Source organism: Plasmopara halstedii, assembly GCF_900000015.1.
Source record: "Plasmopara halstedii genome assembly, contig: Scaffold_110, whole genome shotgun sequence".
In the NCBI taxonomy this organism is placed as follows: domain Eukaryota; phylum Oomycota; class Peronosporomycetes; order Peronosporales; family Peronosporaceae; genus Plasmopara; species Plasmopara halstedii.
Window position 1 is genome coordinate 681,065 of NW_020187031.1, and position 513 is coordinate 681,577.

Consider the following 513-nt stretch of genomic DNA (forward strand, 5'->3'; position numbering starts at 1 on the left):
CGCTGCAAAGGAGCAGACAGTGGGTGTGACACCGAACGACGCGGAGTGCGTGTTCACCCTGGTCTCACTGAGACCCTCTGTACAGAGGCGACGGTGACGCTGTATGTTGGCTGCAAGACGCCGGGCGTCGACCCTGATTCAGGGTGTGTCTTCCGTAGACGATGGTGCATAGTTATACACCCTCGTCAACGGTATGACGGGGGAGGAAGATGGCGAGGTCTGCCTCGAGGCTAGGCTTGCCGTAAATGCTCTTCTTGAGCTGGACGAGATGTGCCTTGAAGATTTCGGCAGTGCCTTGAAGGCAGGCGATTTGGCCGAAGTGGTCATTGTACGACCAGACGAGGAGACTAAATCGTCATCGCTTTTGGATAAAGCTGTCTTGGAGGAAACTAAAAGAGTGCTGAACGCACGAAGTGAATCGTCGATCCTACGGAACCCCTTGGTTCCGTACTATACTTTGGTAAAGGAATTTCAAGACGTCGTCTCCAAAGACCCGCCTTCAGTCCTACCTCC